Here is a 5,616-nt window from a genome sequence, read left to right as displayed (position 1 = left end):
AAATCCACAGTGGAGAGAAACCTTATGAATGTGATCAATGTGGAAAGGTTTTTACATGCAAGCAGAGTCTTGTTCTTCATCAGAGAACCCACACTGGAGAGAAACCTTATGAATGTGATCAATGTGGAAAGGCTTTTACATGTAAGCGGTATCTTGTTCTTCATCAGAGAATCCACACTGGAGAGAAACCTTATGAATGTAATCAATGTGGAAAGATTTTTACATGGAAGAGCTATTTTGTTAAACATCAGAGCATCCACAATGGAGAGAGACCTTATGAGTGTAACCATTGTGGAGAGTCTTTCAGATCTAGCTCCACACTTGGTAAGCATAAGAAAATCCACACTGGAGAGAAACCGTAAGAATGTGGTAAAGCCTTCAAGCTCAAGTTGATCCTGGTTTACCATCAGAAAATTCATGGAAGACAGAGGAATCTTAAAACTAACCTGAATGAGGAAAGATGTTGAAACGGAGTACAGAGCTTCTCAGCAGAACATTCTGTCTGCATACAAGTCATCTATGTACTTCATGTGGAAAGGCTTTCAGCCAGTGATCATATCTTATCCTTTCATCAGAGTCTTTGTAATGAAAAGAAACCTTATGAATGTGCTCAGTGGGGACAGTGCTTTTCTCTAGAACATGGAAGTCACTGGTGAAGGATAAATTTTGTGTCTGACTATAAAAGAAAGGTGAGATAAGGAAAATAATTCATGCCAGTCCTTCTGGTCGCAAAAGAAAAGGAGGAGACTATAGGCTCATAAAATGCAGAATTGTGTGAGTAAAGTCTGCATATTCTTAGACATAGAATGTCTTCAGAATAAGGAAAAGACCTTGCGTCTGTTTTGTCAGCTGGTGGAACAATCTTTGGCCAAGGGAAGAAATAAGACTTTTTTGATCGAGTGTATAAAAATTATGTCACTTTGGGGGAATTTGTGTTCTCCCACAGGCTGCCTACATGCATGTATTCTCCCTCTATCCAGGCTACTGCATGTGCTAGTCAAGAAACTTCCCATTAACTCGAGATCATTTCTGCCTCCTGATTTTTGTGACCTAGCAATCATAGTGATGAGGAAGGTATTCACCTGATGAACTTGAGGTTTTAAAAAAAAAAGCCTATACTAAGCGGGAAAGGGAGCTTGAAATTTCTCTTTCCCTGGCTTCCCATGTCTGCTTGCACTGCCAGACAGAAAGGAGAATCTAAAAGAATGAAATTCCATATTGTAGACTTCTGTGCTATTTGTCACACAGGCTCTACAAATCAAAGAAAGGTTCAGATACTGATGACAGCATCCTCATCAGAGTAATGTTGGGACCAACATTTTGCACATAAGGCAGCACTTCAAGAAGCATTAAGGGAAGTGTCTATATTCTTTTATCAAGACAAGTCCAAAGAGTCTTGCTTTGCCAGAAATGGAAAACACTGATAGGAAGGAAGGTTTGGAATGAAATTCATGTGTGTGTTCATGAGGACCCCAGCCACCTTCTTGTTCCCATGTCACTGGCTTTATCAAAGAGTTGGAAGGGCCTTCAGAGGCCTGGCATCTAGGCCGGACTCACAGCTGCAGAGCATCTCTCTGAAAACATTTCTGCTTGAAGACCTGCTCGGAAGGCAGCCGTTACTAGGACACGGCTCCTCATGTCAAGCTGAAACCTCCCTCTTGCAGCTTCCTGCTTGGTGGTCCTGGGTCTTCCCTCTGGGCTTAAGCAGAGCAGATGTGATTCAGCTGAGACGTGACAGCCTTTCAGGGGCTGTAGAAAATTTCATGTTGCCCACCAAGTTTTCTCTTCCTCAGGATCTGTAGCCTCAGTTCTTTCAGCTGATCTTTTTTTGGCCTGGTCTCCAGTCCATAGTTCTTCTTTGGACATATTCCAGCCTGTCATTGCATCCTGTTGATTATGTCCAGTTTATCACTGCTAAAATTAGATATCCTGTTTGTCCATATTTATTTGCTTGTTGTCTCCTCCATGAGACTGAGGTCCTTCAGAGCAGAGACTGGCTTTTACCATTCTTTGTGTCCCCAGTGCTTAATAAATGCTTATTGACTGAATCTCATAAACTGTGTAGCCCAGAAATGAACACGATATTTCAGATATGGTCTGACCAGGACAGCCAGGGTAGAGCAAGATTATTACTGCTGTCTACCAAGAGTGATTATCAGGAATTTCTCCTTCCTTTCCTTTACTGATTTGACTTGTCTGAATAATGACTGTTGTGGGTATGAAGGCAGAGTAAAATTTATACTTCAATGTCTTTTGAACAGGGAAAATTGAGATGGCATAAATTAGGCCCCTATTTCCCTATTATTGATTTTTGCAGGCTTAAAATCTGCTTGGTAATAACCTTCTTCTTTGAAGGTAAAGGCAGTAAAACAAAGGCAAACAAACTAGGTAGAAAACATTGGGAGAAGATGTGGTGGGGCTGATGGGTTCCATAACTGGTCTGTTGTAGCTATAATGCTGTGGGGATGTAGAGGAAGAGGAAAAAGATTAAAAAGGAGAGGAGATAGCTTCTTGGGCATATTGGATCTTTCCTTTCCACCTGGTCACCATCCTGCAAGGCATTGTGGTGGAGTCGAAAGAGTACTAGACGTGGAGTATGTGGGCAAGGGTTGAAACTCTAGTGGTTCTATACTTCTGTGGCTTTGGGAAAGTAACTTCCCTGGGTCTCATTTCCCTCATGTGGAAAACTGAGGATATTGGAATAGGTGATCACTAAGGTGTCTTCCAGTTCTAGATCCCTTGATCCTGTTGGATCTGAAAAGCCAAAGGGAAGCTTAAAGATGAACCCAACTTCCCACTGCCACTTATTGGTGGGGCATTATTCAGTTTGGGGCTGAGGACTCAGATGACTTCTGGGTATGGCTGGCAATTTGGAGAGGCAGCAAGATCTTTGTTGAGTCAGTAAACTTGTGTGCTATTCCTAAAGGAGCAGCTGTTTGTGTGCAACCAGTGAAGTAGGTTTCTTGCCATATTTTTTCAGGTAAAAAACATATTTTATTAAGATGCTTTTAGGTTTCAACTCTGAGGTTTCGACCTTTTTTTTTTTTAGCAGTTGGGGTTAAGTAACTTGCTCAAGGTTGCACGGCCAGTTATTTCTGGGTGTGGTGCTAAGTATCTGAGCCCAGATTCAATCCCAGGTCATCCCGACTCTGGGGTCGGTGCTCTTACTCATTGAGCCACCTGGCTGCCCCTAAGCAGTTGGGGTTAAGTAACTTGCTCAACGTTACATGGCCAGGTGTTTCTGGGTGGGTGCTAAGTGTCTGAGGCCAGATTCGATCCCAGGTCATCCCGACTCTGGGGCCGGTGCTCTTACTCGTTTGCTACCAGAGGTTCCAACTCTGAGGTTAATCCTTATGTCCATTAAGTTGGCAGAGGTGATAAAAATAGAAGTAGTTTTAGGGGGCTATAGAACATACACCCTAATACAGTATATGTAGTTGTGAATTGGTCCAAGTAGTCTGGAAAGTCATATGAAATTATGATTTATTAAAAGGTGATCGAAAGCCCATACTTCGTGACACAGAGACCCCACTGCAAGGCATAAACCTATGGAAGTTAGAGAAATAAAGGTTCTTTTTATACTGCGATAATTATTGCAGTGGTTTTTTTGGTAGCAAAAGAGAAAGTAGATGCCAACAAGAAAAAAACAGATGCTAATGATTTGGAGGACATCTAAACAAATTGTGGTACAGGAATATATTGGAATATTACTGTGCCATAAGAAACAGAGACAGGGCAATATGTAAAGGAACTAAGACAGACTGAAGTAAGGCAAACCAAGAAAACCATGCTACCCAGTGACTCACTGAAAGTACCATGATTCCACCTGCATGATATCTTCTCTCCCAACATTGTCACTTCCTTGGTTCAGGCCCCAGTCACCTCACACCTGAGGTATTTTAAAACCTGCTGGTTGTTCTGCCTGCCTCAAGTCTCCCCCAAGCGTCCACTCAATCCTCCACCCCATTATCAAGTTCATCTTCCTAAAACTCTCCCCTGACCATGTCGTCACCCACTCAACAACCTCCAGTGGTTCTGCAGCAAAAGGGTCAAAGGTCCTGCCCAGGGCAGCTAAAGACTTCAACCCCTCCCCTTCTGCACCTCCGCCAGCCTTCTTTCACCGTATCCCCCAACCCCATATATGCTGTAACCCAGTGGTACTGGCCTCCTTTCTGTTCTGTAAACAGGACACTCTACCTCCAGACCCTGTAACTCTGTGAGTTTTCCTCCTAATCACTTTTGCCTGAAATGCTTCCTGTAGCAGCAAGCACCCCAAGCGTCCTCAGGGCTTGCTGCCACCACAGGTTCTTGGATCTGCTTTGTTAAAGGAAAGCAACTCAAAATGGGTTAACAAGCTTACTTTAATCAGTCAGACATATATCGTTTACCTTGTTCAGGGGAAAAAGGTCAGCACCCCAAACTTCAAAGTATACAGACAGAATCATCAAGACATTAACAGATCAAGTAGACAGCTTTCCAAACTGTCCAACCATTACATCCATACCCAGTCAACATCTGGGTTTTTCAAAGCCGGGGGGGCCCTGGACAACGGCTTCCCAGAATTCAGATAAAATCACAGAACACCTCTCAAAGTGAGTCCCAAAACAAAGCTACACATCAGGGCTTATATAGCCTTCTCCTGGCTCAGAGAATGTAACAACCTTATTGACCCACTGGCCAATCAAAAAGTATCTACTGAAAAACAAGCCTCCCTCCCCAGGCTTCTGATGCACTTTAGCCTAGGGGCAGGGAAGATCTTCCAAATTTGCATTCCCATTACATTCGGCCCCAAGATCTTTCATGCCCATAGCATAGACAATTTACTTTTGAATTAGCACTAAACATCTCTTAGGTCACATTTTCAAGATACCAAACTAAAGTTACCAAAGTGGCCACTGGGCCTTAAACAAACACAAAGTACATAGCATTTTCACTTCAAAACAAGAGTTCAAATAAAGTTCTCTGGGGGAGGGGGGAGGGGTATCCTTCCCCTCACACAGCTCCAGCCCCTGCCTCCAAGCACAGAGAGGGGGCTGGGCAACAGAACCAACAAGGTGGGGTCCCTGGGGATCCAAGGCACTTCATCCCACCCACCATAGTCACAAGTCCATCCTCCCCCTGGGTCCCAAACTGTGGGATGCAGCCAGGAAACACACTCAGTGCCCCTGCTTTGCTGCTCAGTTCTTATCTTTTCCTGTGGCTGAATTCCGAACTCCTGGGCTCCTTCTCCTCCCGCAGGCGGCAGCCACTCCTGGCTTCTGCCCAGGTCCCGATGCAGGCAGCTCACCATTCCTGCTCTCAGCTCAGCAAAGTCTGCATGCAGGCCATTCTTCTCTCCTGCTCCACAGCTCCACAGAGTCACAGCTACCACAACTGGGAAACAAACAATTATCCCAGCCCCCATACTTTCCTTTTACTCTGCAGATCCTGTTCGTGATGCCATTTTGTAGCAGCAAACACCCCAAGCGTCCTCAGGGTTTGCCACCACCACAGGTTCTTGGATCTGCTTTGATAAAGGAAAGCAACTCAAAATGGGTTAACAAGCTTACTTTAATCAGTCAGACATATGTCGTTTACCTTGTTCAGGGGAAAAAGGTCAGCACCCCAAACTTCAAA

At 44.1% G+C, this 5,616-nt stretch overlaps 1 pseudogene; it reads left to right on the top strand.

The window, feature by feature from the left end:
* LOC138168294 (zinc finger protein 850-like) overlaps window positions 1-5,616 on the top strand; it is a 52,655-nt pseudogene that overhangs the window by 19,497 nt on the left and 27,542 nt on the right.

The sequence above is a fragment of the Petaurus breviceps genome, unplaced genomic scaffold, assembly GCF_028583685.1.
Source record: "Petaurus breviceps papuanus isolate PSGF00001 unplaced genomic scaffold, PetGlider_PUasm1.0 356, whole genome shotgun sequence".
In the NCBI taxonomy this organism is placed as follows: domain Eukaryota; kingdom Metazoa; phylum Chordata; class Mammalia; order Diprotodontia; family Petauridae; genus Petaurus; species Petaurus breviceps.
The sequence above is the reverse complement of the archived record's forward strand: the minus strand, read 5'-3'. Positions and strand labels throughout refer to the sequence as shown.